The sequence below is a fragment of the Camponotus floridanus genome, unplaced genomic scaffold (genome assembly GCF_003227725.1).
Source record: "Camponotus floridanus strain SB8 unplaced genomic scaffold, Cflo_v7.5 scaffold201, whole genome shotgun sequence".
Lineage (NCBI taxonomy): Eukaryota > Metazoa > Arthropoda > Insecta > Hymenoptera > Formicidae > Camponotus > Camponotus floridanus.
In genome coordinates this window covers 202,249-211,639 of record NW_020229328.1, presented here as the reverse complement: position 1 = coordinate 211,639, position 9,391 = coordinate 202,249, and positions in this window count along the sequence as shown.

Sequence of the window (9,391 nt, the reverse complement as noted above, 5' to 3'; positions counted from 1 at the left end):
ACAGGAAGTCATGAGTGTGTTTCGCCGTCGACCGAAAGTAATAAAAAATGTTAAGATACGCAACAATCGCGTGATACGAAAAAAAAAAGGAGGTCGACAAATCGCGATCAAAACGACCGTCTTAATTACTTTACAAGGTTCCTTAATTTCTTGTTTGATATTTTGTCTCGCAGAATAAAAAATTGCGAAATTCAAGTTTTTTTTGTTTATCTATAATTATTTTAAGCTCTTAAGGATTTCTTATCTAATCTTAAAAGTTCCATTAATTATATATTTTTAAGATATTTCCTTTTTTGACAAGTTTTTTTTGCATGCATTATATTATATGATCACAACGTTATTTTTATGTGGTCATTTTAAAGCTCACTTTAAACGATCTACATCAAGAAAAAATTAAAATTAAAATTAACCAAATTTTCCATTTATAATTTAATGTATCATAGTAGACAAAACATTTTTTTGAAATAAAATATATACGTAAATATACATAAAATATATACACACATATATTACTTATAAAACATATATAAACTTATGTATTATTGGAATTATAAATAAATTATGAATAAATTGATCATTTGTCAAATAAAAAGATTAGTATATACAAATTTATGGGCTTTTATAAAATCATTTTAATATCAAATATTATCATCTTTTTCCTCAAAATCTTACAATTTTTATTTAAAATTTTTATACATTTCTTAATCTTCCAGATTCCATTATTCATGTCTAAAGTATTTAAAGTAGAATATTATATAGAGTATCTGTTTGTAAATGACTCAGAAAATATCTCACATAACTGATTAAAGTTATAAGCTTAAGAAAGTTTAATAAAAGAAATTTGCCTAGCTTTAATCTGTAAAAAAATTTTTTTACTCGTAAATAATAACCTTTTCAAGTTATGAAAGTCACCATTTAAATGGATGTTTATATTTTTCTTTGTATATTTATGTAGTAGGAGTTGATAGAAATTAAATCATATTTAGTAAAATTTGATATCATGTATCGTTTACGAGATAATCGGTATCTTAAAATAATAATTAAAATAATTATTATTAAAATAATAAATTAGATTTTAAGTATTTGTGAATGTGAGATTTGGGAAAATATCGAAATTAACCTATTTATAAACAACATTTTTAATGAAAAATTAATTAACATATAAATTGCGAAATTTTGCTTATCACGATCGATACTATAATATACTATAAATATACCATAAGTAGTCGAACACGAATAACGCACTTAAAGAGAGGTTTATAATTAACTCTAGAAAATGATTTTTCGAAACGTTAATCATTAATTGAAAAACTTAATCATATATGATTAGATTCATAAAAAAATAATTTTTTATTTGGCAAAAAAAATTTCAAAATTAAATAAAGAAACGCTTAGTGATGGGGAGTATTTAAAAAAATTTTTTAAATTAAAAAATTTTTTTTTATTGTAAAGTATTTTTGAAATCACTTAACTTTTAATTTGAAATTTTTTTTATCTCTTATTGTTTCGGAAATATTCGTTTCAAAAGAAAAAACCGATTTTTTTCAAAGAGATGTTTTATCTCCTAGATATGCGTATGAGCACGTATAAAAAAATACGTATCCCTTTTGATTAGAAAACAACATATTAAAAGCTCATCAAAATCATTGGAGAGGAGCACTTCCGTGCCTTTCCTTGTTAGAAGTATTATTAAATAGTATTAAATAGTTAATAACTATTATTGTTAAATATGTATATCAATTTAAAGTAGTTTTATTCTATCATTTTTGAATAAAGTTAAATTTTTATGAAATTATTGTTACGCGCCCGAGTCATTACCCTGCCGTTATCCAAATCCCGTAGCCAAGAAGAATGTTTATAAACAACGATGGTCAGTTGAGTCGGAAGATAGTTGTCAAGCTATCCGGACGCGTTTTCATTTACGAGCCATTATTGTGTTATTAATCCGTTGTTCGTATATGTTCTGTGTTGCTTATTAAAATTCCTCGTTGTCTTTAAAAGTGCTTTTTTATTTAACGCGATCCGCAGCAATCGTTCTCGAAGTCCTCGCCCCGGGCGCAACATTTTGGGGGCTCATCCGGGATAGCTTGACAGCTATCTACCGACTCAGCTGACCATCGTTGTTTGTCAACAATGGTCAGCTGAGTCGGTAGATAGCTGTCTTCTTAACTACAGGATCCGGACAATGGCAGGGCCGTAACGACTCAGACGCATAACATTATTATTAACTAATATACTTAATATACTTTCTTTTTTTCATTCTTTTCTCTGGTCTAAACGTTATATATATTAAGTAAAAAATTGAAAATGAAAATGTAATTACTATTATTTATATTTTTACGTATAAAGTATTTTTTATCCTAGTATTTACATTCTTAATATAGAAAGAAAATTTTTATTTAAAACTATATTAAAATTAATTTTTCTATAACTTATTTAAATAAATGTTGTGTCAAACTTTTTTTATAATATAACTAAACGTAAATATGTTTAATATTATATATATATATATAATAAATAATCATATAATTAATCTATATCATTTAAAATCTAAATTTCTATACTTTAAAATATTTCGCGTATATATTTGTCAAAATACGTAAAATATTTCGAACAGACAATAACACAATGTTTGGCTTTGACGACCAATATACAATAGCCAATATACAATAGCGCGCTAATGTTTACATTCCGCGGTCTTGATATCATTCACACGGCGACACTCGAGCAAGATAGTGGTGCGAAACGATACTCTTCGTATATTATCAAATTTATTATTAATTGAACGATTATCCTGATTTTCAATTAGATTAATCTTTCGATTTTATAATTTCGCGTATATATTTGTCAAAGTATGTAAAATATTTCAAAGAGAGACAATAACACAGTGTTTAGTCTTGACGGCGTATACAATAGCGCGCTAATATTTACATTCCGCGGTCTTGGTATCATTCACACGGTGACACTCGAGCAAGATAGTAGTGCGAAACGATACTCTTCGTATATTATCGAATTTATTATTAATTGGACGATTATCATGATTTTCAATTAGATTAATCTTTCGATTTTATAATTCGTGTTAATATAATATTAATAAAACGGAGCATTTGTAACGAGTAGTGCATGACTTTAAAACTTTAAATAAATATCGAACGAAAATAGTACTTCTCTCGTGTCTTCTGTTTCTTACGATATGTTGAAAAGTGCGTTTTTCATGTAATTATTTCCGCGATCGGGAGTGTCGTGCAAAGTGTCTCGCGATCGTTCCATATATAATTAATTATTATTATTCGTATTTTCGGAAGTGAATGTGAGTGCTACGAAGAAATAGCAAAGGACGAAAAAGAGAGAAACGAGAGAAACTCATCCAACAACACATACGGAGCAACGAAATATAAAACGTAAGTCATTTATAAATTATTTATCATTCATGTTACTTTTAGACATATTGCCTCTTCCTTTTTCACCTTTTCGAATTTATTCTTAATTATCATTTAACATATATAAAAAATATTTCAGTTTTTATTTTAAAATATTCCAAATAATAAAATATAATAAAATATTTTTCGTGTTAATTGATATTTCAAGATAGTTCAATATTTTATAAAATATTTCACAATAATGTAATTATTATATACCTTATATATAAGAATTAGATATTTTTTGAATAGATTGAATTTTTATTAAAAGTTTATATTGAAAATAATGCTTGATAATTATAATTCACAATATTAAATATCTGTTTAAAAGACAAAAAAATTGATTGCGCGTAATAATTAATTTTACAATCAATTAATTTATATACTTAATTTTATTAGAAAATAAATTTATAAAAATATTAAAATTGAATGTATTTGCATTTAATTTGTGTTTAGCCTTTGCGTAACGATTAATATTCGCGTCAGATGTTCCATATATCGGTAGCATCCCGAATTTTTCCTGACCTAAATAATCCGCGAAGACTGCTGAGCTAAATACTCCACGCGGACTCAATCGATAGCCAATAATCATAGATCTTTGATCCTTAAATCCAATAGAAAACTCGGATTTTCTCACTCACGAAGTATCTCGCGTCTTATTCGCGTTTCTTCTCGCATCCTTGTCGCACCCTCGTTGCATCCTTTTCTCTAATTGCTTTTAAAGGACAAGCTCGAGCGAGCCTCGACTCGGCTTTATCTATTGTAACTCGATATGCAGATAAAAGCTAAACCAAAATAATACCGATTTTCATGTCCGCCTGTCATCACTTTCTTATCGCGTACAAGATTTATGTCTTAATTTAGTTACTCGCACAAATTTACTTCATATATTTCAGTTACTTACACACTTGTTTGTAACAGTATAGTTTTGAGCATTTTCTCTTTAAACTCAATTTATTAAAGGTGCACTTTATATATTATTCATATATTACAATTAAAGCAATCAATGTCATCTGTATAAATGTTTAGATATACATATATTCTTTTGTTTTTTAGCTATAAAATATTGTTGTAATTAACATACATTAATTCATTGATAATTTCGATTTGCATTTAGAAAAAAATATATTTAAAACATTTTAACTATATCTTCTAAAAAATTATTTGCAGACTTTAAAAATATATTTATTGTTCTGTATAAATAATTCGCAAAAAATATTATAAAAAGACATAATGCTTACTTAAATGAGAGATACGTTGTGTTACATTTTTAATCAATAAAAATTTTCATTGATTCAGTTTAAGATAATATGTTTTATATATACAATTAGACAGCTTTCTTATCCAGATTGCTTTTATCTTTCGGTCGACATTTCGCATATAGGAACGGAAATAAATAATAAGAAAAAGAGTTATGTATTAATATGAACGCTGTTGCAAATTTAAGGAGCAGCAATTATGATAATAATTATTATATATAATATATATAATATAATATTATATACAATATAATATTATATTATATATATATATATTATATTATATATATTATATATATTATATATTATATTATATATATTATATATATTATATATTATATTATATTATATATTATATATATTATATACAATATATTATACAATATAATTATTATATAATTTTCTCATTATTATTTATTATTCTAACATCTCTGTGAATTAGATTCCAATTTTCCTTTATTAAAGAAAATGATCGTCGTGTACCTAATCTTTTATTTAATAATATTCATATAACATTACAATGAGAAAAAAAATATTTTAACTAAATGCTTAGATACTTATTTCGTACATGACGTAAAAATCGGAAGCGCTATAATGAGTCAGATTACATTATTGAATGATATAATCAATCCCACACAAATTATATGAAATTATATATAATATAAATTTCTCTCTTTCTCTTTCATATATATAAATTATATTATATTATAAATTTATATAATGCAACCCCCCACGGGTACACCTTGACGCGGTGGGGTGGCTCAGTACTTGGATGGTGCCTTGAGGTTTATTTTAAATTTTTTTATTTATGATAAATCTCAAGGAGCCTGAAGGGGAAGCTAAGTACCTAGCACAGCATTGCCACGAGTCGCGCAATGGCTCATATGTGGCACGCATTGCGTCGACTTTCCGTCGTCGGTGCCGTCAACGTGTCGCGGACGGCGGCGTCTCGTTACCGCGTTTTCGCGTTTAGCTTTCTCGCGTCATCGCGTTTTCGCGCTTCCGCATTGGACTTTTCGTATAAAAATCCCAAAATTTCATTATTGTCACAAGTCTCTACTTCCGATGCCAATTAACTAGGATTTCGAGTTTGCACACGTTGCGCTACGCAACGTACACTCGTGCTTCGTGCTCCGTCAAGTGATTCGGTCCAAATTGAATTTCGTTTTCTTTTCGATTTGGACTTAATCCATGCTCGTTGTATCGTTGCATTCTTGACCTATTGACTCGAAGTGGATTCGCTTAAATGAAATGGGATTTTCGCTCGTACCGAAACCGGGAGTTCCGTTAAAAGTATATACATATTAAGTATATACATCGCGCGATCAAATATAAAATTTTTAATCGCATCGAAATAGTGCGGGAGTGCCGTTTAGTATCGCGCATAAAAGTGCGAAAAAACAGCGATAAAAATATCGCTCGTGAGTGCGGGAGTGCCGTAAAGTATCGCGCGTCCAAGACTGAGAGGAGGCGCAGGCCTAGAAAAGGCATCCTGCATCAGCGGAACAACCTGATGGTGAGTACTATTTATATTATTTATTTATATTAATTATTATATCGCGTACACGTACTAATTTGAGTCATTTATTTGAATGATGAAACAACAAAGATTCAAAGAAAAAAGGTTGTATGTAAATAATCCTATAAATCTTTCTATTTAAAAAAAATAGGTTTATCAGAATTTAAAAAATTATTGCATATTTGTTTATTTGTTTATTATTGCACATATCGGATATAAAATTCGGTGCGTACAATAATAATTAAATATAATGAAAGATTAATTATTTTAAGAGCTGCTAATTATATGGATTTTATATTTGTATGTTACAGACAACGTAGCTTCAATATTGACAACTCCGCTGTTGCGCATCAGTGTCGGTGAGTGAAAAACTTTTATTTAATTTTAAGGTAACGGATTTGTGTAGAGCTTGTACATGTAGATTGTAGATTGTAGGTCCGTTACCTTAAAATGGATGGGCTAGAACAAATTAAATCATATAATTTTTTAAAGTTTCTTTTCAATATACATTTTATTAAAAATGCAAAATTGAAATATTAATTAAAGGAAAATTTCATTTTTTTTATTAATTTTACATTATAATCAATTATTTATTTTATTTAAAATAAATAATTACATAAATACAAAACATAAAAAACATACTAGTAATTTTATTTTTTAATACTATATAATAACTTACTTTTATAATGCATACTGACATTATTTTAATTTTTTATAGTCCATCATTTTTATGTAGTGTAACATATTAAAAAACTTTGCTTTAATTGAAAATAAATCTAAGTAAGTTATCAATCTATTGAACCATATGTAATGTTTAAAAAGACCAATGAATGATACTATAGAGTGAAAATATAGTAGAAAATGTATAAATAATGTGAATTTATTTTATCGTAAATCTTTATTATAAATTTTTTATTATAAATAATATTATATATTGTAAAAATTACAATCATTTAATTTTGATTAATTTGACAATATATTGCATTATATTAATTAAAGCAAAGTTATATTAAGACAATAACAAACAGTCATAATATTACGACTGTAAATGAGCGTAAAATTATACTCATGTACCGGTGAAAATAAGTAGCCGGCAACGGAAGAAGTTTTTCTCCTTCATTGACCTATAATACAGGTCAAAGCTACTTTATCCTTAGCTAAAAGTAGCCAAATGCCTGGATATTCGAAAAGTAAGTTCATCCAAAAACGTGCAATGGCACATAATAAACGCGTAAATTAAACAGATAAAATAAACAGGTACGCATAAAATAAATAATAACATATAAAAATAAACTCAGAAACTCGCGAAAAATAAAGACTGCGTTCGTGTAATAAAATTCTAATTAGGGCATATTCCCCAAATCTCAAAAAATCGCTTATTTCCGCTGGTTTAATTTGCAAAGCAATTAGGGCTGTTAAAATCATTTAAACTATTAGGATTGTTAAAGTTGTTAGGAAGATTGTTAGGTAGGATCATTAAGATTGTTATGATCGTTAGGATTATTAAGATCATTAGGGTTATTAGGATCACCAAAATTGATTAGGATTGTTAGGATTGCTAGATATAATATTTTATATAGGATTATCTATTTATTATAACTTTATTATATTATAATTTATTATACTTAATTTTAATATACTATAAGGCTTTTCTTATAGAATATTAAAATTAAAAGTTATAATGTAAGATCAAAAAATTATATATCATTTTTACAAAGCTGTACAATCAAGATTAATGTTCGACATCATTCTTGATTTTTTAAAATATTTACATTGCATATATAATGCGAATTATATGTAATGTAAATGTTTAATTTTTACATTGTTTAAATAATTTATTGCGAAATAACAAGGTCAAGCAATATACATAGACCTTGTAAGTGTTGTATACTATTCGATAGGAAATTTTACCCAAAAATTTGTGTCGTGGAAGCCCTCCTCTTGTGGAGGCCCCTGGGTTCCAGGTCCTGTTGCCCCCCCCCCCCTGATACAAGGGAAATAAACAAGGATAATCCGATAGCATATACCTCGCATATACCTATAAGATCGCTCACAGATAACAAATTGAAAGAACAAGAACAAAAAACAAGAAACACTATATATAATATATTATGTTAAGAATTTTCACGTGATCGTACTTGTAAAAGGTTTACTCTAGTCACAGAAAAATTATCATTCTTATTTCACTTCATAGTTTTCAATAAAACATATAGCATATAAAATTATAAATAAAATTTTTTATTTTGGATTTCGTCCCGAATTATAGATTGTCTAAAAATTTACAAGTTTATAACATATTCGAAATTTCATTTCTCATTGTTAAGTTTTTGTAATTAATTATATATCCAAATATTAATAGAAAATTTAACAATTGATTAAATTGTTAAATTTATATTGCAATAATTAAATAAACAATATATATTTATTACAATCAATAAAATTTATTATAATTAAGATTAAAATATTTCCGAACAATATGAATAGAATTTTGATAATAAAAGACAAAGAAGTTTACATTCAGTTGTAATTAATGAAGTAGTGCAAAGGCGTAATATGAATGATGCGCAACGTGAGTTTTAAGAAGAACTATATATATCTACGATAAAATCGGTGGAATTGATACAGCGGCATAAATACTACGCGAAAAGGTAACAAAGAACACGCGAGAAGCGCTCCTGGTCTTTTTTGTTGGTGCGATACAATTTAATTCGCTCATCTTTTATTCCGCGCTTCCGCTCATTTGGCATTATCCTGAATCGCGCGAGTGCCGCAACGGGAGCACGAAGTCGTGAAACAATCGCGCGATCGCCCGATTTCGGATATTTATATAATGCCGTTATGTCGGCAATTTACGGATGCGGGACTTTTGACAGCCTCGTTGCGACCTAGTTGTGTATGAAAACTCGTCAAGACGCACGGATGTGTGTGTAACGGGCACGCATTAACATTAGTTACCATAATACTTCCGTAATTCATTCACATTAACACCGGCCAACGAACAATCATACGATTAAAAGCAGCGCACCGGAAAAATCGCAACAATAAGGACATCAGAAGTGACGCGTAGATTCCGACCGATGATAATCATTTGCGATGGAAATCCGTATAAAGTAAAAATATATTTTACAATTGGCAATAATTGTGAAATGTAATTGCTTTTCCGTCTCGTTTAAATTATTAAAGATATAGAAGTC